The sequence below is a fragment of the Lycium barbarum genome, chromosome 8 (genome assembly GCF_019175385.1).
Source record: "Lycium barbarum isolate Lr01 chromosome 8, ASM1917538v2, whole genome shotgun sequence".
NCBI classification, from domain to species: Eukaryota; Viridiplantae; Streptophyta; class Magnoliopsida; order Solanales; family Solanaceae; genus Lycium; species Lycium barbarum.
The window spans coordinates 91403341-91427810 of NC_083344.1; the positions used below are offsets into that span (position 1 = coordinate 91403341).

Genomic DNA, 24470 nt, shown 5'->3' on the forward strand with positions numbered 1-24470 from the left:
TTCAGTAACCAAATATGAACTGGTACCATAGGCACTTTGACAGCGAAAGAGATGAAAGAAGCAATCCATAGAAAGATTTGGCGCAGCTCACTAAATTCTGTGGTTAATGAGATTCTTAAATTGGTTGTTCCTGTTTAGAGAAGAATCATCAGAATAGCTAATAGCATAAAAACAGATCCAAGTAAAGTATAAAGGAACAACTGATATGCTTCCTTGATCTTTCTTTGTCTCGAACCCCATACCCCTATAATAATGGTAGAATCAGGGGTGGCCCCAAAGAGGAATTGACCAGTGGTGCTTGGTCGAAGCTCCAGTAGGTAGCCACTCCCTTCTTTGAGAACCGTATGTGAGACTTCCGCCTCATACGGCTCCATCTCGAGCTTCCATCATCGGCCTTGGCATTAAACCACTATCTATGCATGTATTTTCAGCCTGGATTGACGAATCTTTTGCTTCTCGAGTGGTGTCGAATAATGGTGCTCACATTGCAGGAGACGCATGCCCATAGGTCCAGGCCTGCTTCCCGCCCAAAAGAACCACTCACTAGCTAGCCAGACTAGTGGGGGCCCTATTTAGAGACATACTGAAAACCATACCTTTCGAACCGAACGCAATGCCCGTCTTCCAAATAAAAAAAATGGCTCGTTGGGAAGAAAGATTACGTGCGGCCTGTAGAGCACATGTAAGGCACAGAAGGGTTGCTCGCACAGTGGATTGAGAGAGGTGTGAAAGTAATAGCCTTATGTTATGCCGCCCCCCTCCCCCCCCCCCCCCCTGACTTACGACCTTTACACTACTACTGTTGTGATGTGAGCAATTCAAATGTGTTGAAACTTTCTCAATCATCCTACCTGAAACTTGTATTCAGCACTTGTACAGAGCATAAAGGTTTGGAACTCTTTTCTTATCTAAATCTTAAGGACAGGACCCTACCCTATTCCCGAACCCTCTACTGAGCTCTACCCTGCCTGCATTTCCTTGTGTTTTGAAAAGGAAAAAAATCACTCTACCTACTGCCAATAGTCTTTCTTTGAAATTATCTGAACGGGTTGATCCTTCCACCCCCTTTGTTTTAGCAACTAATCCTAAGGTCACCTCGCCAAGAGCTCCCCGGCGACAACAAAGGAATCAACCCATCTGCTTTGGCGGGGCGACTTTTTTCTTCACAATAAGACCTGGATGATTACCCCACCTTTTGTAGCTTAAGAGTTTACGTCCATCCCTGGTCTGGTATAGTTTCCTTTTAATTTCTCCCTTGTAGCTATTACCTGAATTCATACAAGTGTGTCTACACCCCCCAACCTTACTTGATGAGGAATCATTTCTCGCGAACAAACACAACCTCTTCACACACCTAGCAACACCCCTTCCTACATATCCATAGAAGACCCGAGTAGGGGGGTTGAGGTCCTACGAGGTACCCACTACTTAGAGTACCCTCCCAAAAGTAAAACGATATGTCTACCAGGTTTGGTTCTTTTTAGTTGGGTTGAGCGGGTTCGACCAGAAGACATATGCTTACACACAAGACTACCTCTCTTCCCCAAAGCTTCGCGGGGATTGCTTTAGGATGACGGACAACCTCTCATAGGGGGTTTATTGCACAAGGCCCCTACAGAGGAAATGCTTTATCCCAGCGAATAGAAGATGCTCAACTCTGCATAACATAGGGATTAGCACACTTTTGGTAAGAACATAGAATAGTAGAAGATCCAGCATGAAGAACATGGCGATCATTATAAATTCACGAATTAAAAATGTGGTATTATACCCTTTCCCATAACTTTCATACCAGACCAACCCACTAAAATGCAAATAGGGATCAGAAATGTGGTCAATATCCCGAAGAATAAAAAGATATCGTTAATACCCAAATAAAAATTGATGTTTTCATAAGGAATCCATCGAAGGCTTTCCACAAATTTAGATTTGGACGTAGAAGGATCGAATTGCATCCGAAGAAGAGGGGGATACAAAAAAGTAATAAGAGAGGCACACAGACCAATTAATCGTATCGGTCATATCCTTTAATTTGGAATGAAAAGAGGAGTAATGCTTCCTAGTAAGGGACAAAGAATAAGAGCACTTAGATCAGAATAACATCAATGAGATATTCTAACATAGAGTAGAATCAAACAGGGAAGAGATTCATTGACAACAGTAAAAATATGGGCGCCTAATTCCAATACAATAGGGGTCTATCATTGCAAGTCAGTTGAACACCGTGATTGATGAGTAGGTAGGTGGGTTAGGTGCACTGCTCGCCCAGTGGGAAGTAAAGAGGCTAGTCTCCCCCCCCCCCCCCATCCTCTCCCCCTGGATGAAGAAGTAGTGGGGGGCCCTTCCCGCGTAACTGCCTTTATTTAGATTCTTTCGATTTTGGAATTACCAATGGAGAATCTTTCACAAAAAATCTCTCTAGCAAAACGAAATTCGTCAAGTTCAATTCAAGGTGCACCTTGTTTTTTTTTTCTTCCAGGTAGCTTTTTCTTACGCTATTTAGCTAGTGGGGCATTGGTCATAGCCGAAATTCGTTGAAGGGATAAAACCAAATAAAGAAGAGAAAGAAAGGGCCATTTTTTTCTTTCTTTCAATCTAAATAAGAGAACAAAGAAAGCACTCAAAAATGAAAGTTAGGTAAAGAAGTGTTAGTAAGAACTAGCACTAGACTTCTTCCCCCCTTTATTTTTGACTTTTTCTCTCTCCTTTTGTTTTTGCTTCCACCCGGGCTTTTCATTCTATTTTATAGAGACTCGAGGAAATTCTATATAATAATAAATGTAGAAAGGTGAGGTTGAGGTACTTTCCCCGGCATACGGAAAGAAAATCCAGGATGACGACTTTTAAAAGACGAATAAGGGACGAGAAGAGGGAGGCTCTCAAAACCAAACGAGACTCGTAAGATCATGGGAATTAGCACCATCCATATGAGTACTTTTGTCTCTTTGAGAAAAAAAAACAAAAGGCCAGCCCTCTCTGTAGCTTGATCTCGGTTTAGCATCATATATCTCTCTGGAAAGCATTTTTTTAGGTTGTAGAGCAGATGTTGGAGTAGCTCCTCTATGCCGTGGCTATGAAGGGGGGCTATCACCGCCTGATAGAGGCAGAAATGGGGACCACCTGAGCTATCTGTGTTGAGTATTTCGATTGAAAGAGGAAGGGAGATAACTCAAATGCAAGCACAAAAATAGAAAGAGTCGTGCTATAAAGTGGAATTCTTCTAAGATCTATTGCTCAATTTTACTTCATGCTCTGCTCCCAAAATGCAGAGAGACTAGCGAAGGAAGATTCTGGTTGGTTGGTCTGAAAAGTCACGGGAGAGGCAGGCTAAGTAAAATAATACACTGGTGCTATTGATTATAGAATCTTATGAATCAAGCACGACACACTTTCTATATCTCCTCCATTTACAAGGTAAAAAACTTAGCCTAGAGCACAGCGTGTTCGCCACTACACTAGCTGGCTGGTGTATTGGCCTTACCGTAAGAAATCCGAGAGCGATATATCTCGCGACAGGCTCTGCTTGGCATTTTTTTCTTCCGAAAGTCTGTATAACTTCAAAAGAATCATTCTTTATGAATCAGTACCATTCAAACAAAGGGTCCATTGCCTCTTTGAGTGAAGAAGAGAGGGGCTTTGTATAGACACTCTTGAGCCATGTTCGTCCCCCTAGGCTTACCATTATTTCATTTTATTCTATTGATTGGTAGCGGTAGCTTTCTTACTTAGCACTTGCGCTAAGGATCTAATCAGAGTCAAACTTGGATTTGCAAAAAAAAAAAAAACCCTTTCCCTTATTAGCCGGAGTACAAATGTACTCTTTTTTTCTTTTGTAAAGGCGGATTAAGCCAAAAAAATCTTTTTTTTCCAAAGAGTCTCAACATCCTCGTTGAGAGTCGCTCTGCGAGACGTCTAGTAGTCTCTGACTTGGTCTTTGAATCGTAAGTCTCAGCCCTTTCCTGGCTTGCCTCGCTCTTAGGTTGCCTTTCTACTTAACTAAGTAGTATTCCACTCGTTCAGTGGGTGTATGGGCTAGCCCATGGTACAATCAGCTATGATATACTCAACTTATTCTTTTGTAGGTTTATCTACAACATCTGGTGGTGCCCTTATGGGCACGTTCCTCTCTGGGGCGGTCTCGTCTAATAGAAGTCAACTGACTCACATGGAATACGAAGTTGTTCCAATTTTTTTATTGATTGGCATTAACCCTAAACCTTTGCCCCGAGAAATAAATTAATACTTTCTACTCGAGCTCCATCATGGACTCTTTACATTACCAATGATGTCGAGCCAATTCGCTTGAGTCTATAGGCTACCATTCCTATCCGCTTTTTTACAAGGGTCTACTTTTAGATCAGGCCAAGCCTTTAGGTCGTTTAAGTAGGTTTGGGCTAAGGTCATTGCGCTTCTACCACCTCTTGGAAAAGTAGGCTAATGGGCGAAGCCCCTCCTATCGCAATGGTGTGGGTCGTTAGAGGTTGTTACCCCATGGCTAACTCGAAGGGGCTAAAGTTCGACGCAGATCTTTTTGGTTGTTAAGTTATAGCAGGATTGAGCAACATCCAATAGCTCCAGTCCTTCTGGTATGCACTAAAGTGGCTTAAGTAGCCCTCAAGGAGTTCGTTTATTCTCTCCATCTGAGCTTTTGAAAATATACTGACCGTAGGCATCTGACCATCAGATGCCATAGGTCATCTTCTAGCATTACCGACATTTCGGGTTTTCATAAATTTCACATAAGATAAAAGCTCTTTTCATCATCAGAAACAACCTGATTTTCGAACTCTTGCATTGCATTACCATAACGAAAAGAAAAAAGAATTCAAAAAAAAAAAAGATTGCTCTTGTGACTCGGGATGAGCCTATTGTCGGTGGAGGAAAGGAATAGCGTGACTCTTTAGTTTATCAGATTGGAAGCGATTAATTAAGCCTCTTTCTTCTTCTTCTTATAGGGTGTTTAAAGAGCGTGACTCTTTAGTTTAATGTTGTTCAAATTTTGGAAATGAAAAGGCCCATATGATTCAATTCATGAATTATCCCATTATGAGTCTACTACATTTTATTTTCATAATAATTATATATAATTAGATAATAATAATAATAATAATAATAATAATAATAATAATAATAATAATAATAATAAAGTATATCATTCATCTCTCTCTTACAACACAGCGAAACTAAATGGCTCGAATCTAAATTGATTTTAGGCTGTACACCTAATTTTCCTGGGATTATAGTTCAATCGGTTAGAGCATTGCCCTGTCAAGGCGGAAGCTGCGGGTTCGAGCGCCGTCAGTCCCGGCGGATTCCATAAATATATCAATTCATTATTTATTGGCATATTCAGGATTCCAAGAGAGATTGGGTCTGGTTTTTCAATCCGATCCATGTATGTAATGGAATAGAGTACCTTATTTCTTTTTATCAGGAGCATATACAAAAATGGAATTCCTTTCTTATACGATACAAAATGAATTTCACTCAATTACAATACCCTTAGAGAAGACTTTTCCAGATTCCACTTTTTCCTTTTCTAGCTACGATTTTGTGTAACCTCAATTATGAACATTTGGAACTTGAAAAAAGAAAGGTATATCTCATTAAAATTTCACACCGATCTTTTGATATATGCATCCCAGTACTAATCCAAGGAAGTAGGATATTCAAAAAATGAAAACTCCCACCATTTGGGAATGCAAAATTCTTGATTTTTCCAGTTAGAATGGATTGGTCATAGCTATCCAATCAATAATTGTTAATGACTGGTTCGCTATTCACTCGGTTTTTGGGTCATAATCATTATGTAGGATAGATGGCTGAGTGGTTTAAGATGTAGCATTGGAATTGCTATATAGGCTTTTGTTTACCGAGGGTTCGAATCCCTCTCTTTACGCACTTCCACATAATTCACTAATGTTAATGGAAAAAATGATTCCAATAGTTAAACCTTTCTTTGATATATATTTTCTATTCCTAATTGTTGTTTTTGGGAAAATACTAGAAACAGTGGAAAAGGAATTCAAATATCCCTGCCGATGTATTTTGACATCCCAAAACTTCAGCATATTTTTTGCTTAGCCCCGTTCATCTTCGATGCAAGAATGCTCGATTAGTAAGCTATTACGTACTCTTTCAAGGGTGGCTGCTTCTAGGCAAAAATGATGCTACCTAATCTAATATTCTATAGGATATAAACCATGCTTACCTTGAATTATCCCTCTGTTATTTAGCTCTCTCCTAGCTGGGTGCTACCGGGTTTGGCGCTGGGTGAGGGAAACAAACACTATTTGTAGGCAAACCTCCTGGCTGTCTCTGCACCCCTATCTCCTTTATCACTGATCAATCATTTAGGGGCTTTAGCTGGTGATCCAGGCTCTTTCCATCTCGACGATGAAGCTTATCCCCCATCATCTCAGTAGCTGAGCTTGCCCCCTGTTATTTTGAGGTCATATCTAGTATTCAGAGTTTTCCTCAATTTGGTGCCACTCTCGCGGCCAGCACAAAAATCGTGCTTTACCCCTAGATGTCTAGTCAACTGTTGCACCTCAATGCATTTTAGGGAGAACCAGCTAGCTCTAGGTGTGAGTGGAATTTCACCCCTAACCACAAATCACCTGTTGATTCTTCAACATCAGTCAGTTAGACCTCTACTTAGTTTTACCCAAGCTTCATCCTGGTCATGGATAGAATAACTGGGTTCGGGTCCATAAGCAGTGATAATTGCCCTATGAAGACTCGCTTTCGCTATGGCTCCGGTGGGTTCCCTTAACCAAGCCACTGCCTATGAGTCACTGGCTTATTCTTCAGTAGGCACGCGGTCAGATCCCTGGCTCCTCCCACTGCTTGGGAGCTTACGCTTTCATGTTCTATTCCACTCTTGAGGGTTTTTTACCCTCACGATATTATTTCACTATCGCTCACCCAGGAGTATTTAGCCTTGCAAAGTGATCCTTACTAATTCACACAGAATTCCACATGGCCCATGCTACTCGGGTCAGAGCCTAAGCTAGTGATGCTTTCGGCTACTGGACTTTTGCTATCTAGGGTGCAGCATTCGAGCTGCTTCGCCTAGCTGCACGACGCTTGTATTGCTCTCCTACAATCCTATTTTCATGGTTTAGACACCTCCTATTTCCCCCACCGCTAGTATGGGAATCGCTTTTGCTTTCTTTTCCTCTGGCTACTAAGATTTTTCAGTTCGCCTGGTTCTCTCTTGCCTGCCCATGGATTTAACAGCAGTTCAAAAGGTTGCTCTATGCTAATTTTCAACTCCCCGAAGTATTTCGTCGATTGTTATGCCATTCCTACTCTCTGGGTGCCTAGGTATCCACCCTAAGCCTTTCCTTCTTTGAACCTCGCCCTTTCGTCACGCTTGCTGAGAACCCACTTTCTATCCCCGAGCACTCATTGGAAGAAGAGGAATTAAGTCATGCAGTCTCCAATCCAATCCTTGCTGCTGCGGTCAGTCCTTAGGGTTGATATTCAGGTTCTGATTCTACCTCATCTGATAATAGAAGTACCTCCGTAAGGACTCTATCTCAACATCAATTCACATTTGATGGCTATTTTACTTGACCATTTTTATTAACGCCCATACTTGTAGACAGACAGAAAGCAGAAAGAGAGCCCGAGGTGCTGACCCGCAGTGAGGTAGGCTCATCTATCCAGATCAGGATGATAAGGACTTTTCCTTACTTGAATTAAGACTTGAATGGAGCAAAAACCCAGGGGAAATCTCAATAAAAAGAGTCTCGGTTCACTCTTCACCATAGTAGTGTCTCATAAAAAATGGCTTTTTCCCTTCGATATAAGCTGAGTTCCCAAGTTGGAGAGTACAGGTCCCAAGTCTTTCCTTTCCTGTATGGCAGGAAGTCCCTCCAGCTTGTCTGGTTAACCATGCTACCTATTCAAAGATGAACAAATTGCCTTTGGTTTCTTCTAATGGCAGGCCTGTGCCTCCTCTGTTCCTGCTTTCCGGGGTGCCTCTTCATCTAGTATCAGACAATTCGTTAGACGATTCCCTTGATCTTCTTTTCGATGCACAACAAATGGGTCTATCCCTAGAACTCTTTCTTGTGAATTAGGTTCAGTCAAATAAATAGATGGATCGCCCTTTCCTGTCCTGGAAGTTGATCCTTGTTGCCCAAAATTAACAAAGGTTCTAAAAGTTAAGTAAATGGTGGGACCTCCTTCCGGGAACTCCGATTAACTTATCTTATTGAGCCTCTATCCTAGGGTTGGTTTTCTCATCTGATCCTAAATCATTCAACAACCTGAGTGTTGTAGATCTCTTGTTCTTGGCTGCTAGACAAGGAGCTAGGTAGAGAGATAATAGATCCTCCCCCTAGGATGGGAGCTTATATTCCTTGATTACTCCGCAAGTGAAATAAGGGATTCTAATGCTTCTTGAAGCCAAATAAGGGCATAAACCACTATATAGAGTCTTGAGTGCCTTCGTTTCGGAAACCTACTAAGGCAACTACGATTGAATGCGAAATCCCGCTAGCCATTATTCGTATGAACTCCTTGATCCATGAAGGACATGGGCATCTGTAAGCCGGTGTAGCTAATCACAGAGCGGAAAGAAGGAATCACAAAGTCAATGCATTCCTTTTTAAACTTATCGGTCTGATGATATCTTAATCTAAGAAAAGAAGATTGTTTAAGAAAATCCAATTTTCGTTTTTGGGTAAAGGTTTAATTAAGAATGTTGGGTGGTCCAGTGGATGGATTCAGCCATTGATCATATCATAGGTCAAGCACGGAATGAAGAACCAACCTTTTTATTCCTCCTCTATTCTCTACTAAGATTGTAATGGAGTCATGCTTTCTCTTCCTCGAGGGAATGGAATAAGCACTAGAATTTTGAGTCACCTATCCAGTATGTGAGTGAGCCAGCCCTACGGATCCCCTTTGTTCAATGGGGGAGGGGTCATACCTTCCCTGCCCGCTTAGTTTCATAAGTCTAAATAATTTGGGGCACAAAATCTGCCATAGATGTGAAATTTGCTAATTTGCATTCTCAGCTTTCTCATCACATGAATGAGACATAACTTCTTATCATAAGAATAGTGAACTAGAAATCAGATTTTGATTGGTTTGAGGATTTCGACCTTGAACTAGAAGAGGTTCTGTTTTCTTTGGACCGGCAAACCCGGAAAGAGAGATCGGGATGATGGAGACTTGAAGAAGTATAGTATAAATCAAATAGAAGGCTCGTTCGTAGATCAGCACAAAGATATTAATCCAATCCGATCCAAGATAAGTAACCGAGTTCTTCTTCCTATGGTTGGCACGAGAATCCCTCTTAAAGGGGAAGAATCAGATTCAATCTCCGAGCTTATAACCAACCTATGAATAATGGTCTGTTTGGTCTAGTTGGTCTCCTTCTTGGCATCAAGAGTCGTCAATACTGAAAAGGCCCTGGCATTACCTTCGGGAAATCTAGGAGGATAGCTCGCCGAGCCTATGGTGGATGTCAGTTAGGTTGTTGACGATTACGACCATTCAAAGGCATTTTTCCATTAGCTGGAGTAGGAAGGGGTATGTAGTCGATAAGTTATTATATATATAAGATAATTAAGGCATAAGGAATCTAGGAGATCACGCGATTCATGTGGTATTTATTAGGATGAGGACTGAGAAAAATGACCGCTTATTTCAGATAGCCCAGCCCGGACCATCGCTTTTATCGTCAACAGAGAGAGTCGCTCGATAAAGGAAGTCGAATTTGGGAAAAAATCATTCCTTTGCCGAGCGCTAGTCAAAGTAGTAAAAAAGGGCAAGTGGGCAAGTAGCGAGCAGGAGCAGTGTTGGGCTTTATGGTCATTAACGGGAACAAATGAAGAGGAGCATAGCACCCTCCGAACTCAATTGGCTAACTAAAGTCAAAGCGGCTAGCTTCTTTTGAATGGGTCACCAATAGAACCGTCGGTTCTTCAGAATCAAACATTGGGGCCACCTTTAAAGTTACCCGGTCTGGTTCCAAATCAGCCATTCATTCAACACTGCTAGCATGCATTCGTCGACCGACAGAAGTGCTTTTTCAGTTTATTATGGGTTCCAACTCATAGACTTGGTAGCAGACTGTTCGGGCGATGGTTGTATCTTGAACCCAGTCAGCGGCACATCTCCTATCTCCTAGAGAAGCGGCTGAACAATTGTGAGCCACTAGTTTCCTAGAGAACGGCGGGAGAGGCTAGGCGAGACTTAAAGGCTATAGTGAACAACCATCTGGTAAGAGGTTTTTCTAGAAAGAAAAAACCCGAAGGTTAGCCTTGCATGAACTAGGGAAAGATAGAACTCAACTTCACACTGGTTAGCAAAACCCTAGAGCTTCCCTGCTTCGGTAGACCCTTATATTTTACCAAGTCAAAAGTTTAAGCTAGGACACCTCGTCGATTAACTTTGCGTTCCGCCATCACATATTCCACTTCCTTTGACAAGGAAGTTGTCATCCTTTCCAGTGGCCTCTTGGGAACGCCTCTTGTTGGGTGTTCCATGTCTGGATGGTATGTCTTTAGACACCCCACATAGAAGACATGGTGGATCTTTAGCTTGGAAAGAAGCTGAAGTTTTTAGGCAACTTGTGCTACTTTCTCTATGATGGGGAATGTCCCCTCATACTTGCGGCTGACACCCTTACTAAAAAAAAGGAAAGATTTTTGGCAATAGTGGTTTTATTTCCTCATCCTTCCGCTTGGAAATTCAGTTTCATGATTGAGTTTCCCCTTTCATCTGCAGATGCCCCTCATAGGAAATTGTCTATGAGATTGCATTCCATCGGTTTTTTAAGATCCCTCTAGTGCTAAATAAAAAAGATCTTTAAGCAAGGGCTAGCTTTTCAACAGGCGAAGAAAGAGGTCACCAAACACTTCATGCCCAAAGGAAGAAGCAAATGAGCAATCGAGCTACGAGGAAACGAATATTGATGCAAGTCTTTATCAAGCTCACATTCGTTATTTGGAACCCTTACCGTTTCGTGCGAACATCAAAGCATCAAAGACATCGGCTACCTAATAAAAAAAGATAGTCGATGAGGAAAAATGCTTCAATTATGGAAATTCCAGTGGGCCCCCTCACATCAGGTTTTCGAGAAAGAAGAAATCTGAATTGCTTTCAACTTCCTATTGGCCCTCTTCTCTGTGCTCGGTCCTTTCCTCACTGAGGACCATGGGCCAATAACTTTAGATACAAAGCATGATTTTTCCAATCCGTCATGTCCTCCCATCCTCCTAACGATATATTGCGAGGATCTTTACAAAGCCATTCATGGTGTATTTATATATAGCTTATTCTTTCTTACTGTGACCCGGGAATAATAACCATATCCTAGCTAAGGAGTTAGACCAACCCAGACAGACCACGTTATGGCCGATGGGATTAGGAAAGAAGCAACAGATTGATTAAGCGTGATAGCGAGAATGTCGTTGCGCGTTAGCGCATCCATTTTCTTGCTAGGGCAAGCACGAGGTCTGGTTCAAGGCAAGGTATAGCTTAACAAAATGAAACAGAATTAGTGTATTAAGCAAGTACGGAAAAGATGAAAAAGGGAATTCAGGCGCTGTTCTCAAGTCTAGTTAACGAAGCCGAGAGGGAAAGCTTACTTGAGAGGATATACCTAACTAAAAGGATATATATTCGATGTCGCATATCTGCCGCTGCATAGTTATATTCCTCTAATCGTTAATCACTGCTTTTTTCTTAATCTCAGAACTGGATGCTAACCTTATATTTATCTGAGTCTTATGCTAAAAAGGACTTGCTTTTCATTCGTCTTTGACCAAATTTGGCTAATGCTATAATAGGAGCTGAACTCATACTTCTAACTCTTCCCCTCGGAACGTTTTCTTTAAGAACGGATCCAACCTTTCTTCTTCCTTCTCAAGTATATACCAAACCTCATTATTTAGCGGCTCTCCGAAGTCCTAGAGGAGGAAACGGTTCTGATAGACCGGACAAAGCGCTTTCAATGGTGATGAAAGAAGGGGAAATGCTTGGACGACATCCACTCGCCCAACCTGGCGATAGTACTGTAAACCCTTGGCTTGCGATTGAAGAATGCATCTCACGCGGGTCTATCCAATAGCGATCCCTGTGTACACGATAGATCAACATCCTTATATAAATCATGCATGTTGGTTTGTTGTCGGTGGTAACCTCTTTCGGTTCTGTTCGCAGATCAGGAACATTCCTTGGCTGCGAGTTAAATGATCGAACATCAACAATGGCAGTCACTTTACTAACAACTAGAATGATAGTAGAATGGCTTCAAAAAACTGCTAATACTAGAGTAGAGGGATTGGAATGATTGCAACACCCTCACTTCCAAGACTGGACGGTTACCTTAAAAAAAGAGGAAGACAGGTGTAGCGGGAGTTGGGAATTCTAAGTTTTAACGACTCGCACATACCTCATAAAAAGAGGGAGGTGTCCCGGGAAAGTACGGTTGAGAATCATACCGGAAAAGTCAAAAAAACCCGTCAACCACTTAATAGTGCTCTAAAGGATATATTTTAGAGTCGCCATCTAATTTTTAGGAAATTAGGAAAACCAGTTCGAAAAGGGCTCATTTAAAATAGTTCTTTTACGACTATCCTAAAAGAAACATAATCTACCAAAGTCTGGGTAAGGGTTCTGGTGATCCGCCGGGGAAGGTGTTAGGCACCCCGGTATTAAGGATCCGCTCAATCGCGGTATACCTACGAGTTCCAATAATATGCCTTATAGATATAAAAGTGTTGATAAACTTGCTTATTTTTTATATTTCCGCAATAAGATTTAGTCATTTCATACACAAATACGTTTTTTTGAAATATCGTTGAAGTATAGTTTTGCCCAAAATTGGGTGCGAGTGTCGGACTTGAACACCTAGGCTAATACCCGAAGGCTCTTAGCCTAAATAGGACTCTATGTGAGTCCACTCAAAAAGGTTTTTTGAAAAAAAGCGTTTTAAGTATAAAAATAGTGTTTATGAAAATAGTTTGTAGGCATATTATAGCCATACCTATATAAACCGTAATATACTAATTTTACCATTTTTATACTAGGTCCTTTTATAAGCCAATTTTAATCAATTTTATACCAATTTTACTACGTATTTATACAAGTGTTGAATACAGTCCCAACAGCCCAGATTTATCCTCATCAGTCCAAGTCTTGAAAGTTCTAAAAATGTCCAATCTAGTCCCTTATTTCTCAAATTCCAATCAGTTTTGATCCAAAGTCCAAAATCTATCCGTTTTTATTAATTTTTATAAGACGTGAATTTTGAAAATTTAATTAGCGACTTTAATATGTATCCTAATAATCATAAGGGTCCAATTTAAATTAAAGCACACATACTTAGAATTTAAATCGTGAATTGTAAAGAGTAGAGAATTCGGGTCGACCAAACCCGAAAGAAGAAATGCAAGTTAAATCCAATGTATGCTCCAAATGCTTTGTCGATCCAAGAGTTACGGTTTGACTTGATCTAATGGGAGTTGGCGGGCCTCGTGGAAACCCATCAACGGATTTTGGTTTGGAAATACAAGAGGGTATGCACAAATTAGTATACATTTAATGATAGGAAAAGAATTAAATACTGAAAATTAATCCTAATTAGTATTATAATGCTAAACAAATAAATTACATCAGATATATTTGGGCTAAGCCCAATCAAATAAGTAGACTGCTTGTAGACAGAACCAGAAATGGCCCAAATTATCACAATAAGACTAAGTATAGTATGCTGAAGACAGGCCCAATCCCCTAGCCCAAAACTAACACCCATTCAAACAATTTTAAGTGTCCCAGCAGAGATATACAGCATATACAGGCAGGTATGCTCCTCTTCTTCCTCATTTTTATAAGTTTTAAAGCTGCAACAGTGATATACTTGGTATACCACTTGGTATACTTCTATTTTTATCAAGATCTCTAAGTGTAAGGACAATATATACCCAAATATGCCATTGATATACCTGGATATGGAGGGCAAAACCAGCCTAAACAGGGGCATACCCATCCATACCCAAGACAATCTGAAGAATGCAATGCAAGTAGGCCACATATAGAGCACTTAGGTAAACAAGTAACATTATCAAAGACTCAGAAAGCCGTATAAACGAGCCATAGTAAAGACACAACATTCTTACACACCACTTAGTGACAGCACAAGAGCAGCAAGAATCATAAGTGAAGAAGATATGAATATGGACAGTGTCTAGGATAGTATGATGCAGTTTTCAGAAGAAATAAGTCGACAAGGAATAGGGATGACACTTAGGACCTTGGGTATTCATGACTTTGAGCAGCAAACATACTAATCACACTAGGCATAGGCTAAAGGTTATCCTCAACACAGTTTCAAAGAACCAGTGATACTAGGCAATCATATGAGCTCTTTTAAAAGCTATTTTTTTTTTTTTACAGTTTTGAAGCTAAATTGTTACATAGTTAATTATCTTCAGAAAAAACTTCCAATCTGAATGCCATGTTCTAGCTTGTTATAAAGAAGACAGACTATGAGAATCTTAGGATACGTTGTCAAGTGAATGTATGCAGACTTTGAAAGATTTTAGGACCCGTGAGTAACAGTAAACTTATTCTGAACTATGTAGGCATCTCAACAAGTGATCAAATGATATTAGTCTTTAAAATGGCTTAACAGGTCATTAAGAGACAGTTATTAAACTCACCAATGGCATAAGGTATTATCAAAGACAACTTAAACAGCACGGGGTAAGGGTCAAGGCACCAGAGATGAGGGATCCAATTTACTCAAGTTTAATGCACAAGAAGAGATAACATGAAACAGGTTTTCTCACAATGCCACTTAAAGGGCTCAACAAATGCACAATTTGTGTCAAAACAAGTTGAAAAGACACACAAATGACTCCCTAAACTCAGAACTAAGAATCAACCAGAACTGTACCAGGATAAACACATATGCCAAACAATAGTTTATTTGAAACAACAAAAAAGAGTCACAGTATTGACACACAAGAAGATAAAGATCATACATAACAGCACACAGGGCAGCTGTCCTTTGAACCAAAACAGTAAGCAAGGATGTAGGAAGAGATCATGCTAAGTAATGCAGGCTTTTCAAGGCTATATCCCCGTAAGACCACTCAGGATTTTAAAATTCAGAACCAATTATCAACCTCAGTTACACTTTATATTATTTTTAAACAAGAATGAATGATCCAGTCACACAACAAGGAAGAATTCTAACAATTCCAATAATAAATAGAGATATGCAGGCAGAGTTTACATAAAAGTTATCATATAGTTAGCAAAACAAAGAGTTCAATCATTTTAAACTATGTTACAGAGGGATTTCAAAGCATCTGAGCCTATTTTTAAACTAGTAGGTTCTCTAAGTGCTCCATACTATACAAGGATCCAATTTTTAAGTTGTTTTACCCATTTCAGACTCAAAATTTATTAAGGACAGTTAAATCAACAAAACAACAAGCTTATTTACTCCTTTTATTCTCAGAAAAGCTAGCTCAGGCAAGTATTTTCTAACTCAAACTTGATAACGGCGGTTTAGACTTACAAAATAGTCCAGTTTTAGATTGCTTAGTAGTTCTAGTTTTGAAAATCATTACAGATAGCTAAAACAACAAACCACAAGCCTTTTAATTCTCTATATTTGTTAAACTAGGTGTGTTATCTCTAGTTTTAGACAAGTTTTAACTTCATACACTGAGTTAAAATGACCAAACGTTACAAACAATACACAACAACTGATTTTATTTCCTCCTTTTAAACTTATTAAGCTTTAAAACCTTCAAAGCTTCATCCCATCACAAAAAATGGACAAAAACAACACTAATATCCCATTTTGGCCTGTTAAACTGTCAATATACTTTTCAGATGATCACTGATACATTATACCGACCTTGGTAAAACTTAATATGACTTTTCACAACAAAAATTAACAAAGAAAGAACTTAAACACTTAATATATAACTAACACTTCAATGGAACAGTAACTTGAAACCAAAACCACTCCTGTTTTTTTAAATTTCTAGAAATTGATTTTTATCCTACAGAGATCTTCAGAGATATATTAACATCATGTGAACACAAAAAACAAGCTACAAGAAGGTATCAAGCCTATCTAACTCATGAACAAACAAATGAAATATCATATGAAGCTTTAAGAGAACTGTAGTAGCAACAACAAACATGTAACTACTTAAACAGAATCAAGTAAGATATAATACACATATAAGGCACATCTAGGCAGTTCTCAAACCAGCAAAATACAGAAATGGCATTTTAAGAAATTAAAACAAAGTAAATAAGGTAGAAACAAGTGGTTATCTTTTATGCAGGCAACCAAAAGATCAAAGGGGAGGTTAGAAACAACTTCAAACACCCAAATGCTTCCAGAAACAGACCCTTTCTTTGGGAAATTTTTTAGTATTATAGTAGTAGTATGTGTGTTCAAGTAGTGTATTCTATTGTATATTATGAAGCTTTTATATATATTAGTATATGAGAGTATTTAGGGCTGTATATATTAGTATATTTATATATATTGATATATAGAGGTAGCTTATATATATAGAAATCTAAATTTTTTGCTTTCAAAAAGGGACCCTTAGAATACTACAATCCTTGCTATTAATAGAGGTGAAATTAGGGTTTAGGGACAAGAAAGGAATTAATCCCATCACCAAAAATAGAATCCCCCCCCCCCCCCCGACCCAAACGTAGCAAATTCGAATTCATCCTTTTCAAAACCCACAAGACAACAAAAATTTAACCAATTCGTACTGAAAATAGTATTATACCTTATCCAAAATGGCAAATACTACAAGAATTCAGCAATTTCCAGCAAATAAATCCAAATAAAACCTAAAATTCCCGTAAAAATCAAGAAAAGTATGCCTACTCACAAAAATCCAAAACCAGTGCCAAATAACGTATACATAGTATGATTTTAGGATAAGAATCCCTCAAACGGTACATTGACCGTTGGGTTTTTTTTTACCCTGAGGTCCTTGTATTATTATTTTGGGAGCACAAGTTGGCTAAAGGTTTAAACCTCGCCCATGGAAACCCAAAATTACAAAGACCCGAGCAACAACCCTTTGGGTCAGACATTTGAGAGTCAAAACCTGCAAAATTAAAGGAAAACAAACCGTAAAATCGAATCACCGTAGTCATAGGAGGAAAACCCCTAAAAAATCAGGCGAGAATGACTGAGAAATATGCCTGAAATGGCCTCGAGAAAATGAAACCCTAAATCGCCATTAACGGGCTTTGAGAGAGCAGACGAAAAGAGTATTTAGTTCTCAACAAAATGGGGGACTGAAGTTTTATTAATTAAAACTTCGGTCCCCTGGCCTTATATACCTCTCCCCCTAAATCCTTTTAAAATATTTAAAAGACCCCCCCCCCCCCCCCCCCCCCCGTGGTTTTTAAAAGATATCACAATTGCCCTTTTGTGCACAATTTAAACAAAATACGTAATTTCAACAAACTACGCATTCGCATAACCGACTCATAAATTATTATTTTCTAAAAACAAAATTCATAATACGCCGTTTTAAATTACGAGCTTCAATACGAGCCCGATATTGACATACTTTCGGATAATATTTTTAAAATGTGAAAATGCTACAAAAATGAGTCGTAATTCATACATCGTTTATATTTTCAAATTTCCTGAGCTATACAGAGTAAAATACACACTTTTCCTTTTAAAATCTCAAATATCCCGTACTTTCTTTGAAATTTGTTGATTTCTGTGATTTTCGTTAAATTTATCTTGTTTTAATAATTTTTGTGTAAATTTGCTAATTTTTTCAATTTTCTCGGGATTTTGAATATTTTAAATTTACAAAAAGATATTTTGCTCTATATTGGCTCAGGAATTTCATAAATTTAAATACGTTCATTACCGGGTGAAAATTAGGTGTCAACAACATGGAAAGGCCCCACGCAGTTAAGAAGATAAAAGAGAAGCTACTTGGCATTCTCACTGACGCTATTTAGTTATTCGAGATTAGAATTCCCACTAGAGAAGACGAGAATTGAGTCATGTCAGGATTTTCCCTGTATTGTATTAGCAAGAGGCAGAACCCTTCTTTCTTAATCAGACGATTTCTCTCCTTCCATGTATGATTAATCAAAGTCTGGTATGTAGGAATTAGAGTTTTAATTGACTGGCATCACCCTTCACTTATCAATTCCTCAAAGAAAACAAGCAAAAAGTCAGTTTGCGCATAGCATACTCTCTCAGTTCTTCTCCTTTGATGACTGATCGAAGGGGAATGGGCGAACTCAAAATGGACCAATTTGAGAAAAAGGTCAAGATATGGTGCTGCAGTCAGAACAAGGAATGCTTTCTCGAAGGGTAATGCAAAGTGTGATATATCTCAATTGCTAACGGAAAGGAATAGGCGAGAGGAGAAGTGTTGTTTGCAATCGAACCCAATAATGCCACGAAGCGGAAAGCCTTTCGATGAAGCCTGCACCCACTGGGAAAACAGAATAATATACCTTGCCAGAGTTTCCTGATAAGGGGTCTTAAACAACATAAGAACAAGCTTCACCGACTGCTTTATCAACAAAATTATCATAAAGGTTCTCTCCGGTCTTCCTCAAAAAGAAAGTTTTAGAGCGCAGGTCAAACTCATGATAGGCGAGCAATCACGCGCACATGGTTTAGCGGTTTGCTGTGCTCTGTGATCTTATTTCTCCAAGACCTGATGCTTCATCTGCTTTTTTAGCTTAGTAGGACTTCTTTCACGCTATTGCATGAAATATTTCCCAATTGAATTGCAAAGGATGACCGAGCAACTCCTCTAAAGGGATTCAGTATTAGCACAAGAAAGAAATTGCTAATTAACGGTACTGATTCCGGATGCCCGATACCAGAGGACAAAACAGCCATCCTGATAACAGATAGATGATGACATAGTCAAAATCTCATCTATAAATATGATAGGTTAAGTTACATATGTAAACATCAACTAGACTTCAGTGGTTAACAACCACCTACTTCTTTGAACCATCAAATCCGGCATAGTATAAGTTATACGTTGGTAAACAAAGAATTGGGTGATATCAAATCCTATGTCCAAAAGTAGAGCACCATTATGTGATCAGGCTAAAGAAAGACTTCAAGCCAAATTAGATATGAGGAAAGATTGAAACGACAAGAAGAGTGCTCTCCTAGTAGAGAGATTTCAAGGACGGAACTCCAGCGCACTGATTGAGCTAGCTAAGGTCATTTGTTGAAGCGGTTTGAACTTATCATCTTATATACGATGCCATCACCTCTTTCATTTGGCATCGATTTAGGCCCAGAAGCTCATACCCAAATGATGAGGAGAAATGCAGAATAAAGATTTCCAAACTAATGTTCAAGAGTGGAAAAGACCAAAGTAGACTCAATCTAGTTCCCGATCAAGAGGACATTGATTCAATGGTTAGCTAGGCCGTTGGAATCATTACGTAGATTCCCCCGGTAGGGCCGTCTTCCTTCGTTCATCCTTTATACTGAGGATCTAATCTATAGTGTACCACCCAATTCATGTACCTGAAACGGGCTGCCCCTCCATGGAACATCTACATAATTAAAGTGAGTGGCATGTGACCATCGAACAGCCTCCAATTTCCCAGTGTAAGGAAGAACTGAAATAGGTTTCCTGAAGAAAAGAAGGGGCGGATAAGGGCACCCCCCCCCCCCCCCCCACGAGGTACTCATAGAAGAGGCTCCACCCCCATGATACTTGGGGAGATTATGAAAGGCATTTAGTTGATTTTTCCTTTTATACGAACCTTCCAACATACTATGCGCTATTCCTCCAATTGCTATGGCTCGGGTCCCAGATCAATTGGATCGTTGATGTGATCATTCGTACATGTATATGGATCTTCATCCTCAACCTCGAGATCCCCTATTAGATCTTTTTCCAGAGAAGCCCCCACATATGCTTCCCCTATCTATTCATGATTTCGGATACAGATATGGAACTGGAATGGGCTATGCCTTCACCTATGCTATTACTTTGAAAACCAAAGCTTGGTTATGAAATTCAAAAGGAATAGGCCCTAGATATTCTATCGATGACTCTACAATAGGGAGTTTCGGTTCAACCCAGGTAGGCAATGTCCATATAAATACAGAGGCTATGGTTTGACAATGAATTCTTCTTCTACCGATTGATTTGAACTATTGTGATTTTCCCTCCGTTCCTAGAGCCAGGATTCGTTGCTCAAGTAGATTTAGTAGCAGAAGCAGTTGTAGCTTTATCAGTTGTACCTGTTCCAATTTATTAGATGAAGCAACTGCTGGGGGTGTCTATCCAACTGTCTCAGCCGCTAGTTTAACTGCATATCAATCCAACAATGATAGATTTAGACGTGAGCGAAAGGAAGCTAGGTACTAGGGTTCAATGGGTGAAGATGCTAGGCTACCTGGTTCTCAAATCGAGTATTGAACCCTCTCTCCCTCCTACTAAAACGTTTGCCTCTATCTCTACTTCTGGATCTCGATCTCGAACTCAAACCGATGCCTAGCTATTATTTTAGATGCTGAGATGCGGGGACATGATACTGATGGCCGGGGACCGCTGAAATATCATCTGATCTATCTTCCCTTTACGTCCCCCCTTATGCTATGGAGGTTATTAGCTCTACTAACCAGTATATTTGTTCTTTTGTTTGTCTGATATCTTGAAAAAATGCCTTCTGTCAGTATGAGTGAGCGCCTGATCTTTCTAAACAACAATGGGTTCTATGAAAAATGTTGCCTTGTCATGGCTGGTTGAGGTTAGAATTCATAAAGGTGGGTAGAGATGGTTGTAGTAGATTCTTCTGATCGATTCCCAGTAGCAAAGTCTTGAGGCACGGATCTAATGGCAAAGGAATCAGCGGCTGATTGCGATTCATCAATCACAATTCTCCCAACAGCTATCCATTTTCTTTTAGTTCACTAGTCAATGACTGAGCTGTGATTGCATAGGTGGTAGAGCAAGATGGAGCGGAGGCAGCCTGTAACAAGTAAGACAAATGTCTACTTACGCCGCTTATGAAAAACTACCTTCCAAAAAGGTAGCTGGACATAGATGTTTTGGTAGGTAAGAAAGTTGAAGGCAATGAAAAGCAGAGGAGGTCAAGCTTGATTACTTTTTCCTTTTTCGGTATGCCGCAGTTTAGTATAAGGAGCAGTTACCTGCTCGAGGGAAATTCCTTTTATTTTTCTCTCAGCTCTGGGCTCTCTCAATCAAAGGGTGGTCTCTATCAACCTCCTGGCCGAAGTCAGTCTTAAATTCCGTGAGGTTTTCCAGGTCGAAGGTTGCGCAACCGCCAATAAAGGCATTGCTCTACGACTCCTTAGAGGTTGGGGAGTGGAAGAAGATTCATCACCGGGATGGACTTTAAGACCTTAGTTGAAACTACCATTTCTCATTCAAGGGGATCTAATACATCATGGTCTAGGGTCCTAAGAGAAGGAATATAGATCACCAAGGCTAATTTTTAGCCACAACTTAAAGGAAGGGGCATTTTCATAGACTAGACGAGAGTGATAGTCATTCCGAACTCCTTCTACCCTTGGGGAAAGAAAGACTCCGCACTTCTTCTAGCAGATATGTCTTTGTCACAGCCAGTGGAAGATAGATTCCAGCTATAGAATATTGACTTTCCAAAGCAGGAGAGTTAATATTCTCTCTTTCCTCTAAGTCAAAAGCGAGTTCCGTTCCCTTGTTTACTGCGTTCCGAGAAAGATATACCCCTGTATTAAATTAAATAAAGTAGGGTTTCAAACCTTCCACGGCAAGTTTAGGAAAATTTGATCTTTGTTCCATATAGTGAAGTAGATTCCAATTCCGATGAAGAGAAGAGTGAAACTCCGATAGCTAAAGGCCTTAGCCCCAAACTTAGAAGATATCCCAAACTTCTCTCTCCCTACCACTACCGGTCAAGCTTCTTTTGATATGGAGCTTTCCCCAGAATCTATTGAGGTCCGGGTTGAAAAACCCAGGTACCCAACAATGGGTTAAGCCTTCAGCAACAACTGTTGGGGGCAAGTCAGTCTTTAGCAGCATAAACTAAAACTAAACAAACCTTACTGCATCCAGGGCCCCTCCACAATGGTTATTATCGGAAAGAAGGAACTTACATAAGAGGGGATTCCCACTCTTTTCTCTGGTATTGATGCCACCTCAAAAACCTATGTTCTCAGAAGCTTTCCTCTCCGTCTTTGTCGAGTTTCTTTCCTGGCTTGACTATCTGGGTAAATTCTTATATTGAAATTGCATTCTTCTCAAAAAATTAATATATCCGATGAGAAAATTCCATTGAGAGGCAATCAGAACGTCTTTCTATCGAGGGCGTAGTCCCCACAAGAAAGGAATGTGTTTCATCGTTGGCTGGGCAGCCTTTTCCTCTCTTGTTCCTTTCTAACATTGGGAATAAAATAAAACAATTAAAAGAACTGAGGTTAATTCGCATAGTCAGAAGAGAAAGAAGGCTGAGGATCTTAGATGTGATTGCGAAAGCATAAAACAGATGTTTGTTGTTGACTTCCTACAGCCTATTCAGCTCTATGGAATTGATTTCTTCTCATAAGACTTTCTACTAGAAAATCCTAGGTGTCGAAACGAAAGAGAAAACTGAGTGAACATAGTCTCTGGGACATGTCCCCTATCCCACTCTTTTTATTTGCGTTCATACTCTTTTTTTATATCTATTTACCCATATGTTTACGTTCTTAAACCACCTATTTATATGCTTTCAAAGCAGCCTTTTAACCATTTTTTTCTACGCCCTCAAAGTAGCCTTTTAATATGTGTAAATTTCTTACATCTCGCAAAGAGAGCTGCTTGTGAGATCCCCCCATGTTTTGTAATTCGAAGGAAGTTCTGAGAATTCAAAACTCCAAAGTCATTTTCTTTGTCCACAGGAATTGAAGTTCTAAAAGCATACGAAATCACTATGGAACCGGAACTCCTAGCTCAATTCATTACCAGGAAGACTCAATTTCTTTAGTAAAGGCGAAGGGAAAAGCCTAGCAGACGGGAATCCCTTTTTATTTCTATTAAGACCTCGGCACCTCCTTACCTCCCCTACAATATATTTACCCCTAAGAGGAAAGCTTCCAAGTTTCGCATCTTAAAGAGGTGCATTACCTGATTAGAAGCACTGAGGTTAATTCAGAATGGGTCAACTCACCAAGCAATGACAGAAGAGAGTGATCACAAAATAATAAATTGACTTTCCCTCTTCGGTGAGGCTCACTGGAGCCCTATCCCGATCTTTAGCTATCATTCCAACCATTGGTTAATTTGACATATCTAGTAGGGGTGGGTCTGAAAGGTATGCTCCTAGGTTGGTGGATATCTCCTTATGTAGTAAGGGGCTTCAAACTTATGAATCGACTAGATCAGTTGTTACAATGGCTAAAGCATAAATAGAAACCTATGAGAATAGGTCTATTTAATGCCCCATAGCCTGTAAGCCAGGAGGTAGAATAGACAATAGGTAGGGGGTTCATTTTCTCTTATCCCGTCTAGATAAGAGATTTGAAGGTCGAAAAGGATTTGGTAAGTGCATTGACATGAGTTCCCTCTTGAAGGGGAGGGAGCAACTTTAAAAGGTTATTTTTATGCTCCCATCCATACTCTGCAAGAATGAATTATCTAGTTCCTGTTCAAAGAATTCCTTCACTCTCTTTTTTTGATTGGAGAATTACCCCTTCCCCATTCACTCAAAAGTGGGGACTCTTTAACTATCCCTACTAAGCTAAATTTTCGAATGCCTAGTTCCAACCTCGGATTGAGCATACATCTGTGGAGGTCATTATTCAATAACAAGAATCTCCGTTTCAGAGTCGTACGTGAGAGTTTTCATGTAATAGAAGAGTGGGATCTTATACTTATTAAAGTTGAGGGGTAGGCGGGCAATCTCTCTTTTAGCTACGATCTTAATGGATTAGCACTCAGGGGTTCAACTAGTTAGGGCTAATCCATCAGATGGAATGGTTTAGGTCCCTAATCAAGGTATGACATTTGAGTTTCGTACTCACCATAGGGCTACTAGGTTTTCTTAAAGAAGTAGAGACTTTATACGTACCAGCACTTATCTTATTCCTCTAAGGCCAAGACCTGACTCAAAAGAAATGCGTATGGTAAAAAGATAGACTACCTCATTCTATCTCATCTTCATTAATGCAATTGGTGGGAATGGTGATTTCCCCATCTGTCTGTAACGGGGAAAGCCACTTGACCAATCACTAGTTATCAAAAAGTGGAAATAGAAAGGCTATCAACTACTCCAACTTCCATTAGATCTCCAACCAAGGGGCTTAGCACTTTATTTAAATGCCTTTACCCTTGCTCGAGAATCTGATTTTAACCTAGAACCTTACCTGCTGCTTTGTCAGTTGATGTTAATATGGGCAGATAATGATTTTGATTGCCCTTCTACTTATACGCCCACTAACTTCCACC

General features: G+C 39.8%; 1 pseudogene; it reads right to left on the reverse strand.

Annotated features, from left to right (window-relative positions):
• Positions 1–1596: 1596 nt before the first annotated feature.
• On the reverse strand, positions 1597–2099 carry LOC132607944 (NADH-ubiquinone oxidoreductase chain 4-like; annotated as a pseudogene).
• Positions 2100–24470: the final 22371 nt, after the last annotated feature.